Source organism: Bubalus bubalis, chromosome 24 (assembly GCF_019923935.1).
Source record: "Bubalus bubalis isolate 160015118507 breed Murrah chromosome 24, NDDB_SH_1, whole genome shotgun sequence".
Lineage (NCBI taxonomy): Eukaryota > Metazoa > Chordata > Mammalia > Artiodactyla > Bovidae > Bubalus > Bubalus bubalis.
Window position 1 is genome coordinate 39552696 of NC_059180.1, and position 14817 is coordinate 39567512.

At 54.9% G+C, this 14817-nt stretch overlaps 9 non-coding genes across 9 annotated transcripts; 1 reads left to right on the plus strand and 8 right to left on the minus strand.

Moving 5' to 3' along the window:
• Nucleotides 1-282: 282 nt before the first annotated feature.
• On the minus strand, nt 283-354 carry TRNAP-AGG. The gene has a single exon. It is a non-coding gene; the product is annotated as a tRNA-Pro (tRNA).
• A 790-nt stretch (nt 355-1144) lies between these two features.
• Nucleotides 1145-1216, minus strand: TRNAP-UGG. The gene has a single exon. It is a non-coding gene; the product is annotated as a tRNA-Pro (tRNA).
• A 1170-nt stretch (nt 1217-2386) lies between these two features.
• Nucleotides 2387-2459, minus strand: TRNAK-CUU. The gene has a single exon. It is a non-coding gene; the product is annotated as a tRNA-Lys (tRNA).
• A 429-nt stretch (nt 2460-2888) lies between these two features.
• TRNAP-AGG lies at nt 2889-2960 on the minus strand. Its single transcript has one exon. It is a non-coding gene; the product is annotated as a tRNA-Pro (tRNA).
• Nucleotides 2961-3736: 776 nt separating this feature from the next.
• On the minus strand, nt 3737-3808 carry TRNAP-UGG. The gene has a single exon. It is a non-coding gene; the product is annotated as a tRNA-Pro (tRNA).
• Nucleotides 3809-7315: 3507 nt separating this feature from the next.
• Nucleotides 7316-7388, minus strand: TRNAK-CUU. Its single transcript has one exon. It is a non-coding gene; the product is annotated as a tRNA-Lys (tRNA).
• A 1179-nt stretch (nt 7389-8567) lies between these two features.
• Nucleotides 8568-8640, plus strand: TRNAR-CCU. The gene has a single exon. It is a non-coding gene; the product is annotated as a tRNA-Arg (tRNA).
• A 2096-nt stretch (nt 8641-10736) lies between these two features.
• TRNAP-CGG lies at nt 10737-10808 on the minus strand. The gene has a single exon. It is a non-coding gene; the product is annotated as a tRNA-Pro (tRNA).
• Nucleotides 10809-11999: 1191 nt separating this feature from the next.
• TRNAK-CUU lies at nt 12000-12072 on the minus strand. The gene has a single exon. It is a non-coding gene; the product is annotated as a tRNA-Lys (tRNA).
• Nucleotides 12073-14817: the final 2745 nt, after the last annotated feature.

Below are 14817 nucleotides of genomic sequence, written 5' to 3' on the forward strand. Positions count from 1 at the left end.
AGCGCATCACCTCTCTGCACACCGATATCCTGGCCTCCTGACCTGGGACTGTGGGGCCCAGGCTTGAGCGTTCAGAGACCTGCAAGCGAAGAACCACCGGCTCTTGATGCAGAGGAAGGGAACCTCTCTCAGTCTTCCGTGCCTGGAACTCGGACTGAAAAAGTAGCATGTTAAGACACTCGTGGAGACACTTTGGCTACTGGGTTTCAATGAAAAATTTGAAACGACGACAAGGGGAGGCACAGAGTGGGCCCTGAGACCCGCAAGTGGGGAAGAAAAGCAGGGCTCGTCCGGGATTTGAACCCGGGACCTCTCGCACCCTAAGCGAGAATCATACCCCTAGACCAACGAGCCACACACACTAAGGTTTCTGGCTCCCCTCTCTGATGCCGAGGTGTCTGGGAGCTGGACCGGCGACACCAGTGAGGTGGTGCGAAAGGGAGACCCCAATTTCAGACCCACTGGGAAGTGCGGGGTTCCAAGAATGATGCGCGCGGAGAAAACCCAGCGCTCCCGAGCCGGCAAAACGGACAGAAGCCCCTGCGCTCCGACAGTCCGGGGTCCGCGCCGCCTCTCCTCCGCCGTCGGACGACAGAGAGCCCCGGACCAGGAAGGGCGGCCGGCCTCTGTCCCCGCGCCTCTCATCGGTCACTTCGCAGGCCTCCTCGCAGCCGCGAGCGCAGGGGACCCGCTGGACAAAGCCGGCGAGGGACTCCGGGTCGCGCGTGCAGGTGGGGAGCGCACGAGAGCGGGCGGGGGCGCGGAGGGTTCCGGAGCCGCGATCTCTGGGACACTCGCTTTGGGGGCGGCCGAACCCCCAAGACGTGGCCCCGGGTGATCGCTCAACAAACGCCGGCAGAGTGCATCGAGGGCACACCGCCTCCGCCTCGGCCTCCCGTGCTGCTCGCGCTTTTCCCGGCTCAGCTCCCCGCTCCCGCTCCCGCCCCCGCAGGTCAAAACCAAGACAGCCCTCTTCGGACGTGGGGCCCCCAACCCCCGAGGCTGACTGTGAGAGTCGCTTTGGTCTGCCGACTGATCCGGCCGGACAGCAGCGGTCCTGGCCTCAGATGCCCTAGGCGCGCCTTGCGTCTCCCCGAAGCTTCCACCAGGTCTGCCTTCAGTCCTCCTCTTAAAGAAAAAGGGCGGGCTCGTCCGGGATTTGAACCCGGGACCTCTCGCACCCAAAGCGAGAATCATACCCCTAGACCAACGAGCCAACACACACCTCCCACCCCCCTCCCCCCGTCCCTCTGCAGGTGACTCCCGGGAAGCTCGCCGCTGTAGCTCAGTTGTCAGTGTGTGCACCTGAGAAACCCGCTCTGTGGGTTCTTGAGGTCGCTGGTTCGCAGCCGAACTCCGGTGGCAGACAGAAGGTTAGATTATCTGCTCCTCTTGCGGCGGGAGCTGGAGGGAGACCCCGCAGCTGCAGCTCTGCTCAGTTCTGGCCTCAAATGGAGGCAGGAAACTCGCCGCCCAGAACACCTCGCCCGCAGTCGTCCTCACACGGGGACCGATGGGGGGCGGGGGGAGGGGAGGAAGCGGTGTCTGGGCCTCCTGAGGAAGTGAGGAAAACAGATTCTGGAAGAACCCTAGATTTCTGAATCCAATTCTGCCCCTACGGTGCAACGTGTCTGAGCGAGAGGAGGAGGGGGAGGCGGTTTCCGGCCATGGATCCCAGGTCCAGGGGAAGGAGGAGGGGCTCAGGTTTTTACACTTTTTTGTATTTTTAATACGACCAGTCCTGGTGGTGGAGAAGGCAACGGAACCCCACTCCAGTACTCTTGCCTGGAAAATCCCATGGACGGAGGAGCCTGGTAGGCTGCAGTCCATGGGGTCGCTGAGTCGGACATGACTGAGCGACTTCACTTTGACTTTTCACTTTCATGCATTGGAGGAGGAAATGGCAACCCACTCCAGTGTTCTTGCCTGGAGAATCCCAGGGACGGGGAAGCCTGGTGGGCTGCCGTCTTATGGGGTCGCACAGAGTCGGACACGACTGAAGCGACTTAGCAGCAGCAGCAGCAGTGTTCCCTGAGTAGGAAAACCCTTGTGACCCTTAAAGGGCGTTGATTCTTGCTTTGTCCTGACCTGCTTACTCCCTTGCTGCTAAGTCACTTCAGTCGTGTCCGACTCTGTGCGACCGCATAGACGGCTTACTCCCTTGACCTTCCAGAAATGGGAGTCTAGATATCCCGAATAGAGGCCCATCTGCTACAAAGAGCAGACAACTCCGAGGGCAGGACCCAGGCTGGCTTCCTAAGGTGAGCAGGAATCTGTATGTCTGCACCCTCTGCCTCCAACAGGGCAGTTGTAAATCGGAAATTTACAGCTGGGAGCAGAAGACCAACCCACGTGAGCCAAGAATCCAAATAGGCGGCAAAAACTACGCCCAACGTGGGGCTCGAACCCACGACCCTGAGATTAAGAGTCTCATGCTCTACCGACTGAGCTAGCCGGGCGGCTGCACACACCCGTCTGCAGACAAGTGTCGGAACTTGACGGCTGTGGACCGCCCCAAATGACAGGATGGAGTAAGTCCCGGGGTCAGCGGGGACATGGAGTGACTGGATTTGAGGCGGGGCTGGGCTCCAGACGCAAACGCCAAAAGCGCATCTCCTCTCTGCACACCGATATCCTGGCCTCCTGACCTGGGACTGTGGGGCCCAGGCTTGAGCGTTCAGAGACCTGCAAGCGAAGAACCACCGGCTCTTGATGCAGAGGAAGGGAACCTCTCTCAGTCTTCCGTGCCTGGAACTCGGACTGAAAAAGTAGCATGTTAAGACACTCGTGGAGACACTTTGGCTACTGGGCCTCAATGAAAAATTTGAAACGACGACAAGGGGAGGCACAGAGTGGGCCCTGAGACCCGCAAGTGGGGAAGAAAAGCAGGGCTCGTCCGGGATTTGAACCCGGGACCTCTCGCACCCTAAGCGAGAATCATACCCCTAGACCAACGAGCCACACACACTAAGGTTTCTGGCTCCCCTCTCTGATGCCGAGGTGTCTGGGAGCTGGACCGGCGACACCAGTGAGGTGGTGCGAAAGGGAGACCCCAATTTCAGACCCACTGGGAAGTGCGGGGTTCCAAGAATGATGCGCGCGGAGAAAACCCAGCGCTCCCGAGCCGGCAAAACGGACAGAAGCCCCTGCGCTCCGACAGTCCGGGGTCCGCGCCGCCTCTCCTCCGCCGTCGGACGACAGAGAGCCCCGGACCAGGAAGGGCGGCCGGCCTCTGTCCCCGCGCCTCTCATCGGTCACTTCGCAGGCCTCCTCGCAGCCGCGAGCGCAGGGGACCCGCTGGACAAAGCCGGCGAGGGACTCCGGGTCGCGCGTGCAGGTGGGGAGCGCACGAGAGCGGGCGGGGGCGCGGAGGGTTCCGGAGCCGCGATCTCTGGGACACTCGCTTTGGGGGCGGCCGAACCCCCAAGACGTGGCCCCGGGTGATCGCTCAACAAACGCCGGCAGAGTGCATCGAGGGCACACCGCCTCCGCCTCGGCCTCCCGTGCTGCTCGCGCTTTTCCCGGCTCAACTCCCCGCTCCCGCTCCCTCCCCTCAGGTCAAAACCAAGACAGCCCTCTTCGGACGTGGGGCCCCCAACCCCCGAGGCTGACTGTGAGAGTCGCTTTGTTCTACCGACTGATCCGGCCGGACAGCAGCGGTCCTGGCCTCAGATGCCCTATGCGCGCCTTGCGTCTCCCTGACGCTCCATCAGGTCGGCCTTCAAAGAAAAAGGACGGGCTCGTCCGGGATTTGAACCCGGGACCTCTCGCACCCAAAGCGAGAATCATACCCCTAGACCAACGAGCCGACACACACAAGAGCCCCTCCCCCCGTCCCTCTGCAGGTGACTCCCGGGAAGCTCGCCGTTGTAGCTCAGTTGTCAGTGTATGCACCTGCGAAACCCGCTCTGTGGGTTCTTGAGGTCGGGGGTTCGCAGCCGAACTCCGGCCTCAGACAGATGGTTAGCTCATTGGCTCCTCCTGCTGTGGGAGATGGAAGGAGACCGGGAAGCTGCAGCTCTCCGTTCTTGGGAGGTCCCTGAAGCCACCCACCCACCTGGCCTCAAGTGGCTGCCGTTGACTCCAGCCCTGCACCTCGCCAGCAGGCGGCTCTCTCCAGGACCTATCGGGGGTGCCTGGACCTGAGGCAAAGCAGACTCTGCAACTACCGGAACAACCTTTTATCCCTCTATTTAATTGACACCTGAACCAAATTCTCCTCCAGAGCACTATCTCAGCAAGAGGAGGAGGAGGCGGAGGTTCCCTGGGAAGGCTCACTGGTTCAGGCGTGAGTGAAAGTCGCTCAGTCGTGTCCGACTCTTTGTGACCCAATGGACTATACAGTCCGTGGAATTCTTCAAGCCAGAATACTGGATCCATAAGCCATTCCCTTTTCTAAGGGATCTTCCCAACCCAGGGAGACGAACCCAGGTCTCCTGCATAGCAGGCGAATTCTTTACCAGCTGAGCCACTAGGAGTCTCCATTAGGAGCAAAAGGGTCAAATTCCCCGGGGCAGCCTAGGTCTTCACACTTTTTAATTGGGGGGCTTGTCAGCCTTAACGAGCATTAGTTCTGGCCTTGTCCTGAACTCCTTACTCCCCTCGCCTTCCAAAAATGGGAGTCTACAAGCCCCCATGAGAGGCCCAAAAGCTCAAAGGAGAGGACGACAGCGAGGGCAGGACCCAGCATAGAAGCCTATGGTGATCAGGGATTTATGTGTTTCCACTCACTGAGCCTCTAACAGGGCAGTTTTTAGTCGGAAGTGGACAGCTGGGAGTAGAAAACTAGCTCACATGGTACAGGAATCCACAATAGACAGGAAAAAAAAAAAAAAGGCAGCGAAAAAGTCGCCCAAGGTGGGGCTCAAACCCACGACGACCCTGAGATTAAGCTAGCCGGGCAGCTGCACTTTTCTACGTGCTCCGAATTTCCGAAGGTGACTGGCTATAGACCACTCCAAATGACAGGAGAGGGCAGGCTCGGGGTCAGAGAGGACATGGAGTCCTCTCCGGGCATTCTGAGTGTCTAGACTGCCTAGAATCTGTGGTGTCCTCAGGCAGAGGAGGAGCTGTGCGGGGCTGCGAGGGGGCTCGGCACTGACGGATGGACGGGCTTAGCGGCCGCCAGAAGCCCTGCGGCACGACAGAACTCAGGGCAGACCCGCGGGGGCTGATCTCACAACGTGTAGACGGACACTCAGCCCCAAATGAGGATGGGCCCACCTACTTGCTGCTGCCAAATATCTGTTAAAGCCGCGTCTGGGCTCAGGATGATGCCAGGGTCTGCTTCAGATCATGGGTATTTTCAGCTGCACAGGTGGCCCTCAACCCCAACCACCAAAGTCAGACGCAGCCTGAGATCCCGGATGCTGCCTGGTACTGAGTTGAATTCGGTCTTTCTCTGGGCTTTGACACAGCCTGAGGCCCACATATTGACTCCAGTCCCCACCATGAGGCCAGGGGACGTGGGTGTGTCAGCTTGAGGTAGTGCCAGGAATATGAGGACACAGCTCCTGCCTCAGAGTGGTGGAAAGCAGGCCTGAGCCGTGGGTTCCTTCTGCCAAAATATTTTGCTGAGCCCCGACGACTCTGAGTCCGGTCGGATCACTGATAGGAACCCTCAGGATCCAGAGCTAGAAGCTGCCATCTGGGACAAGACTCTTCATGTTTCTGCCCAAAGTGTGGTGGAAGAGTGTGAGGTACAGGGGCAAGAGTGGGCCCAGGGAGCTGGGAGGGGGCCTCAGGGAGAAAACCAGTGCTTCCAGCAGCCCAGAGTTGCCTGGCTCAGGGAGGTGGCCTGTGGTGGGCAGACAGGATGGAAGCTCAAGCAAGAATTAGTTTTGCAGTCTTGAGACACTATTCTAAATGATTTACCAAAAAAATTAAGTAACTTAATATCCCAAACAAATCTTTGAGGCGTGAGCTGCTATTGTCCCCACTCTACAGATGGGGCCCTTGAGAGGCCCTTGAGAGCCCAGGCTTGGTGGGTCCAGATCTGTGAAGTCCAGATGGGGAATAGAGGAGCCTGGTCCTGTAGCCCTCCCCCAACCCTAAAAGAACTGCCCAGGATTTGCATCCTGGACCACCCACACCTAGAGGGAGGCTCAAAACCCCAGGCCACCAGCCACGTGGGTGTGGAGATTTCCTAGATCTCCACAAGGTTACTAGAGTGCTCCTGAAACTGAGGTTCAGGGACAGAGTCTGTGCAGGGAAGTATGGATGTGTGGGTCAGGGACATAGATCAGTCCACAGTGTCCCAAAGTGATACCCAGGGCAAGTCGGGGAGAGCAGGGCTTGGACCCCAGGACTCCCTGTCACTACTTACTCCCTCCTGTCTCAACCCTTTTGCTCTCCATCATAAAGTAAAAGCACCTGGAATTAGAGTCTGTCATTTCAGGCACACCACAAAAATGTCCTGAGGGCAAGGGAAGGGCTTGTCCAGGATTTGAAGCTGCCCATAGAGAGGGGTCAGAGAAGGCAATGGCACCCCACTCCAGTACTCTTGCCTGGAAAATCCCATGGACGGAGGAGCCTGGTAGGCTGCAGTCCATGGGGTTGCTAAGAGAGCGACTTCACTTTCACTTTTGACTTTCATGCATTGGAGAAGGAAATAGCAACCCACTCCAGTGTTCTTGCCTGGAGAATCTCAGAGGCTGGGGAGTCTGGTGGGCTGATGTCTATGGGATCGCACAGAGTCCGACATGACTGAAGTGACTTAGCAGCAGTAGAGAGGGGTAGGATGTGAGTCTCACTTGGTGTGAGGGTGCCAGGGGCCCTATGGAACCATCCAAAGCCAACTGAAGAGTATAACCGAGGCACGGAGACCCCAGTCAGTCAGGGAGCAGAACCTACACCCCAGCAATAGGGCAGGGACCCCCCCCAGGCCTGGCTCTGTCTTTTCTTGTTTAAGACACACCCTCCCTGCTCCCTCTGCCCCGAATATCTCCTGAGGGGAAAATCACACCCCAAATCGGTGTCCTTTCTTCCTCCTCATAGGATAAGGTGACTAAGACTTTGTGTTTGTTTTCTCAGAAAAGTGAAGTCAAGTCGCTTAGTCCTGTCTGACTCTTTGCCACCCTCCATGGACTATACAGTCCTTGGAAATCTCGGGCTAGAAAACTGGAGCCATAAACTGTTCCCTTCTCCAGGGGATCTTCCCAACCCAGGGATAGAACTCGGGTCTACCCACATTACAGGTGGATTCTTTACCAGCTGTGCAACCAGGGAAGCCGTTTCTCAGGAAGATCTCTCCAAATCGGATTCGGAGTTACTGAAAAGCCTATGCAAGTGACAGGGGTTCCCAAAATAGGAAACCCGCCCAACGTGGGGCTCGAACCCACGACCCTGAGATTAAGAGTCTCATGCTCTACCGACTGAGCTAGCCGGGCGTTGCTAAAACGGGTCGAGCCCAGGTGACTGGCTGGCTACTCCTACACCGCCTTTTCTTCCCATCTTCTTCCTCCTGCCGGAGGTTACAGGCGCTGAATCGCGGAGCTGCTGTCTTCCACTCTTGGCCCAAGTTCTAGGTCCTCAGAGGAAAGTCGGGTCCCCAGTTCCTCGCTCCAGCGAGTACTCGCTGGAGCCTCCACAGCAGACAAACCTGGTCCCCTTTGCTCCGGTAGGGGCAATTTGTGGTCTGGGGTCGCAGAGTCTGCAGCCTGGACGCCCGGAGTGCGAGAAGCTGCGACCTCCTCTCTTCCTTAACATCATCCCAGATCGGGTCCCGGATTCGAGCCCCAAGGGCGTCGTCGTGGGACAAAGTGCCGCGCGCGGCTCGGAGGACGAGTGCGGAGGTTCTGAACTCCCTCATCTCCTTCCCCAACTCGGTCCTTGTCCACAGGTCCCATCCGGGTCCCGTGGTCCCCCTGAGTCTCCAGGTGAGACGAGCAGAGGGTGAGGGACACTTCTTCCAGCAGGAAAAGTCTGTAGCCACCGCTTTCCCTGTGCTGGGCACTAAAAAGGGGGAGAGGTGATGGATCTCCTCCTCCTGGAGCTTTCCCGGCTTGCCCCTCCTGAAAGCCGCAGTGTCTGGAAACTCGGGGATGCTCAAGACTGTCGTGAAGGGCCAGTCGCCCCCAAGGCCAGCACCGTACCCTTAAACCAAAGAGCCAGAATGAAGATGACGCATTCTGGTCCTTGGTCGCCCTGACACCGCCCTTCCTCCCCTCTCCCTCGTCCCCCGCCCCCCCGCCCCCGGAACTAGGGCAGAGGCGGGATTCTCTGCTCCGAGAGAGGGGACCTGGGGGAAGTTTCGGTGCCGATACCCTGAAGGGGATGGTGAGGTTATGCTTGGTGTTCTAGGGTCCGGGGTTCGGCGATACACACTCAGGGTGGCTTCCACCACCACCCCCACCTCCACCTCGACTCCCTCCTCCATCCCCACCAGGCGCGGGGGGACTTGGGCAACCCTGGGACCCTAGGGTACCGGGCACAAGGGTGCATATATCCCAGGCCTGTGCTTGGCCCTAAACAAAGGAAGCAGCGCAGCAAAATACTGGAACAGAAGTCTCACTCTCTAAGTGTAGAAGGGGCGGGTCCTCGACAGGAAGCGAGCACCTAGAGAGCACGCCCCGGTGGCCTAATGGAGAAGGCACTGGCCTCCTAAGCCAGGGATTGTGGGTTCGAGTCCCACCCGGGGTAATCGGTCACATTTTGGCATCTGTATGTTGGGGTGGCTTCTGTCAGCAAAAACTGTTGTCAGTCTCATCCCTGAGAGCTGCACCTTCTAGGACCCCCAAAGTTGGAGGACGGGTGTTTCTTTACACCAGTGAAAGTGAGGAAGGAAGGGAGCTGGCTAGGGGATAAGGGACATGTCACAGAGGAGCAAAATCTTTGAAGTTCTGATACGTCCTTAAACTATTTAGAATGTTTACATTTAAAAATCAATGTACTTTTTATAGACTGAAAAAGACCATATGATCATCTCAATACATGCAGTAAAGGCACTTGATAAGTCCAACCTCCATTCCTGATTTTTAAAACTCTTAGCAAACTAGTGTTTGAGGGGTAGATGGAAGAGATAACAGAGCCATGAGAAAAATGTTGAGGATGATGAATTTGTTCATTATTTTGACTCTGGTGATGGTTTGGGAGTACACAAAGGTCAAAATGTATGAAATTGTGTACTTTAAATGTGTTACACTCTATTATATCAAAATTTTAAAAAATTGAAGTATGATTGATGTACAATATTTTATGTTACAGGTGTACAATATAGTGATTCACAATTTTAAAGATTATACTTCATTCATAATTACTAGAAAATTTGACTTTATTCCCTGTGTTGTACAGTATATCATTGTAGCTTATTTTGTACATAATAGTTTCTACCTATTAATCCCTTACCCCATGTGCCCCTTTCCCTGTTCCATCTCCCCACTGGTAGCCATTGGCTTTTTCTCTAAATATCTGTGAGTCTGAATAAAGCTTTTTTTTTTTTTCTTTCTTTTTTAATGACCACAAATTATTTGACACTCTTTGCAGTGAGGAGTGGGGGTCTTTGGACTGACCCCACTTAAACCTCAGTGAACTGTGGCTGCGACTTCTTCATATAATAATGTAGGGCTGAAGTGACACTATAGGACCTTCAAGGTTGGATTCTAAGCGGCTGCAGCTACCATCTTGTCCAGTAGAACACATATGTGGGGTTCCAAGTTGCCAGGTAAGAAATTCAATGAGCTAAACTAAAAGTTGGCAAATATTTTTTTTTTCTTTATTTTTTGATTGGAGGATAATTGCTTAACAATGTTGTGTTGGTTTCTGCCCTACAACAATGTAAATCAGTCATATATATATATATATATATATATATATATATATATATATGAAGGCAATGGCAACCCACTCCGGTCTCTTGCCTGGAAAATTCCACGGATGGAGGAGCCTGGTAGGCTCTGGTCCATGGGGTTGCAAAGAGTCGGAAGCGACTGAGTGACTTCACTTTCTTTCTTTCTATAGTTCCTTTTGGAGAAGGAAATGGCAACCCACTTCAGTGTTCTTGCCTGGAGAATCCCATGGACGGAGGGGCATGGTGGGCTACAGTATATGGGCTTGCAAAGAGTCGGACACCACCAAGCAACTAACACACACACACACACACACACGTATGTATAAGCCTCCCTTCCAATGGCGAATGTATGTAGTGGAAGAATTTTGAATTCTGGAACAAAAGAAGAATGCCTTCAATCAAATTTCTATTTAACATCTTATTAGATGTCAGATCTCAACTACTCTATTGGGGATCAACCCGAGACTCCAGCAATGAAAACGGCGAATCTTGATTAACCACTGGACCACCAGGGAATTCCCACAGATTTTTAAAATAGTAACAAAAAGGTAAAATTAAGTGCAGTATATTTTAACTAAACCAATATATATCTAAAGTATCATTTCAACAAGTTATCAGATCTCTTACTTTATTTGGATCGAGTCTTCAAAAGCCAATGTGTATTTTTACACCTTTACCAACGCATCTCGGACCAGCCGGAAGAAACCCGTGTCCAGTTTCGGGAAAAAGCTGCGTGCGGGGAAGGAAGAACCGAGCAGAGCTGTGCGTTGGAGCAGGGGCTGTGAGTTCAGGTTCCCGGGCTCGAGAGAGGTAGAGGGGTGTGAACCGGGGTCAGCATCAACAAGGAGGGGCCTGAAGTGGAGCGCAGCAACCGTGGCCGGATAAATCTCTAGGTTCGCTCTCGGTTCCCCGGGCTCTAAAACTATGGGTAACACGGAAAGGGTAACCTGGGCTCGTCCGGGATTTGAACCCGGGACCTCTCGCACCCGAAGCGAGAATCATACCCCTAGACCAACGAGCCACCCCTGCAAAGGCGCTCTCAACTCTTCCTTTACAACTATTCCCATCCTTGCTCGAGTCAGGTTTATTCCGAAGTAGACTGGCAGAGGGGCCCTTGAATTGGGGCGGGGAGACCCAGGAAACCCAGGCCAGCAGGGGTAGAAGGAGAGGCCCGCTAAGCCAGGATCAGGAAGGGTTGATTCCTGGACCACAGGGGGATTGATCCCCGCCCTAGGGGAGTGAGCAGCAGAAACATGGGGGCGGGGGGCGGGGGACCAGAGGCTTGGATGAGCGGGAGGGCATCTTACAGGACGAGCACCGGCAGTCCAGGGGACCCCGAGCCTTAGGCTGACAGCGTGGGGCTATGGATTGTGGCCACGGAGCAGGCAGGCACAGGGGACTGGCATCAAGCAGGCGCCGATCCCCTAAGGTGGGGCCTGTGCCCTAGAAACTCCAGAGGAGGAGGATCAGGGGAAGGAGGTGACCGCTCCGCCTTATGCGCCTGGCGCCAGGACTGCCAGCCTGTGCGCGGGAGAAGGGTGGCGGATCCCCCTTTTGATCCCCAAAGCCCCACACGGTGGGAGAGGACCACCTTGGGAGCCTCCTGCGGTTCTGGGCAAATCCCTTCCATGGGAAAAGTAAGGCAGGGTGGAGTCAACAGTGGCTGGCTCATTTGAACAGTTCAGTGGGTTTTAGTGTGTGGGGGCTGGGTGATCAAGCCCTGGGTGATTCCGGCCAGGGGAAATATTGGCTTGGTGTGTGAAAGTTAGATAAAGACATGACTCAGTGTGTGGACTAGAAATTTGTTGGTTTGCAAACTGTTTACTTCCTCTAGGAATTAGCTAGCCCTGGGGTTGGTACTCTGTCCCCAGCCAGCAGGCACCTCCAAAAGATCAAATCATCAAAAAATGAAGATCTTCCCTGTCTCCTTCTTTATGAAAGTTCCATGCTTTCTCCATGACCCTAGGTCGTCGTTGTTGCTTAGCTGCTCAGTCGTGTGGGACTCTTTCTGACTCTGGACTGTAGCGGGCCAGGCGCCTCCGGCCATGGGTTTCCTAGGCAAGAATACCGGAGTGAGTTGCCGTTTCCTTTTTCTAGGTCGAGGTCTTGAAATTTGGTCCCCGGGACTTGTGATTGGTGTGGCTAGGATTCTGTGAATGTTTGCTTGCCGCATAAGACTCTGAACTCCCCTAACGCAGCTTAACAAAACCTACGCCCAACGTGGGGCTCGAACCCACGACCCTGAGATTAAGAGTCTCATGCTCTACCGACTGAGCTAGCCGGGCGGCTCTTTGATCTTTTTTTCTTTGAAGGAACCACCCCTGTCCATAGATCCCTGCTGTGCACAGCTTGGCCCCTTCCAGTTTACTTGAGAAACAGCCAAGAAGCCTCAGGTTTGAAGACTGCGAGGGGGCAGGACGGCCTCGACTGAAATGCAGAGACTTGCCTAGGGTGCCGAGGGAAGGGGGGAAAGGGGAGGCTGACCCAGACGGACAGATGGAGGCCAGGTGGGAGCGTGCAGTGCTGGGAGGTCAGTGCCTGGGCCCCTGAAGCCCCATGCACGGTCCCAGGACCCCGCACGCAGGAGGCAGCCCCATGAAACTGCCTTCTTGCTTCCCAGATATGGGATCAGAACCCAAGTTCCCCCCGACCATCCCTCCTTCAGTGGGGTGGGAAGATCAGGACCCTCTTGCAGACGGAGGACAGGGTCCTGAAGATTAGGCTCACTAGAAATGGGTAGCACAAGGCGTTCTTATCTACGGTGGTCTTGGGGTGAGTCCCCAGGGCCTGCGAGAGCTCTTGAGGACGAATCTGGGCCCCGTGACCCCCGCCCCCAATACACACTACCCACCCCACCCCAACCTACACCCTGCTTTAGGGCGGACCATGTGGCCTGAACCGGAATGACCCAGGAGACCCGCTGCAAGCCTGGAGGGGGAACCCGGTACCCAGGGGGTGTGACGCAGTGTCCAGCCAGGGCCAACTTCTTCCTTCCCAGTCAGTTTCTGGAATAAAGAAGGGAACTGTGAGGCACCTAGAGCCACACGGGGGCTTTGGGAGCCCAGCCCAGGAGCCCCAGGGTCTGCCCTGGACCCTAGTCCCCCTTCCTGTAGGGTGAGACTTGGCTTTGATTCAAGGTCAGTGGCTGGGGCTGGTCAGGTGGTCTCGAGTTTGGGTCTCAAGGGGAGCCCCCATGCGGTCCCTGCGACTGGGCCTGGGCCAGAGGGAGGGCCCAGGGGCAAGTGGATTGGTGGAGAGGCGACCCCCCGGCCCCTGGGGCCCAGAGTGTCGATCTCATTTCTCTCTGGAGAGTAAGGCAGATCCTCCAGCCACAAGCCCCCCTTCCCTCCAGGGAGGGAGGATCTGGGGGACCACCCAAACTGAGGGAGAGGAGAGAGGAGTACGTGGATGACACCAAGGAAAAATAGGAGCCCATATGCTGTGGCTTGTTCGTGTAGGGGTGTGATTCTTGCTTTGGGAGTGGGCGGTCCTGGGTTCAAATCCCAAATGAACCCCTATGGTTAGCTGGTTTGGGGTTTTTTTGTTTGTTTGTTTTTTGTTTTAGGAAAATCTGTCAGTGATTCAGCACCACAGACACTGGCATTCCAGACCACAGAGATGAGGATATACGTCAGACTGAGAGAGAGCAGACGCCAAGGACCACCAGCCAGAGGGACTTTTCTGTTCTGAGGGTGCTTTTCTTGCTTTAGAAGTAAGAGGTCCCGAATTCAACCCCAAGAGTTCTCTTCAGAACCAAGCAGGCAGGGCCTGGCTGTACTGTCTGTGTGGACCAACAGCCCTCGGTGTTGGAGCCGGCTAGGAACGTGGGGCTGCTGGCTCAGGGTGTCACTCAGGCAGACAGGGCCCCCTGGGGCAGGGGGAAAGACTGGGCTCAAAGGGCAGCCCCTTCCATAGCAATCACCCCCACACCCAGCCCAAGGGGCCACCTGCAGGAGCTCCTTCTGATGGCCACTTCTGTTCCTAAACCACATGACTCCTGTACTCAGGGCAACACTTTTGCCCTAGTTCTGCAGTCCCCAAACTGTGTGTTAAGGCACCTTTATGGCATTTAAAATTTTCCAGGGATGTTTTAAAGTTTTGAGAGAAAGAGCAGTAGTTAACATCCATCAGACTCCATTCTATGTGAACCACTGGTTCGAGGCTGTTCAGTTTCAAGTTTTATGATTATATATATATATATATACATATATATATATATTTTTTTTTGGCAAAGTTAAGTTTTCTGTGGCTTCTGTGGAAAAAGCAAGCACTGCTGGAAAATCAACGTGAGTGGGAACTGAGAGTGGTGGTGTTCAATCTGATTCTGGGGTTGGAGAAGCTGTACAGGGCCCATCAAGTGCACACACTCCATTAGAAAATAATGATGATTATTCAAAAGGAATATAAAAATAGTATTAACAGGATTCTTCTCAAAAAGCACTGTGCTGGGTTAAATGGCGTCCTCCTAATGCTCACGGTCATCCAGAATCTCAGAAGGAAGGGTGCACAGTAGTATATTTATTAGATGCTCTCTCTCTCTCTCTCTCTCTCTATATATATATATATATATATATATATATATCCAGAATCAAACATATATAGAGCGTCATAAAACTTGAAACTGAACTGCCTTAAACAAGTGGATTTGTCCAGGATTTGAACCCAGGACTTCATGCACCCAAAGGAGGAATCATACCACTACACCAACAAGCTATCATAACCTTACTGACTGTCCTTGGTGTCATCCACTTCCTCCTCTCTCCTCTCCCTCATTCAGTTTAGGTGGTCCCCCAGATCCTCCCTCCCCGGAGGGAAGGGGGGCTTGTGGCTGGAGGATCTGCCTTACTCTCCAGAGAGAAATGAGATCGACACTCTGGGCCCCAGGGGCCGGGGGGTCGCCTCTCCACCAATCCACTTGCCCCTGGGCCCTCCCTCTGGCCCAGGCCCAGTCGCAGGGACCGCATGGGGGCTCCCCTTGAGACCCAAACTCGAGACCACCTGACCAGCCCCAGCCACTGACCTTGAATCAA